Raw genomic sequence first — 221 nt, 5'->3', positions numbered from 1 at the left:
GCCGGCCACCGCGTAACTGAGTTCGAATCGGGTTCTGTACGTCGCCTATATTAAAACCGTACTGTGTGTATAGCGGCGAGAGCGGCGCTTACGGTGACGTCATCTCGGACGTCATAGAAGCAGCGGCGAGGAGGTGAAGGAGGCCAGGAGAGAAAGAGATCGAAGGAAAGGGTGGCGGTGGCGGGAGCTGGTGGAAGGAGGCGGCCGAGGAGGAGGCGGAG

The sequence above is a fragment of the Venturia canescens genome, chromosome 11 (genome assembly GCF_019457755.1).
Source record: "Venturia canescens isolate UGA chromosome 11, ASM1945775v1, whole genome shotgun sequence".
Classification (NCBI taxonomy): domain Eukaryota; kingdom Metazoa; phylum Arthropoda; class Insecta; order Hymenoptera; family Ichneumonidae; genus Venturia; species Venturia canescens.
Note: the sequence above shows the minus strand (reverse complement) of the source record.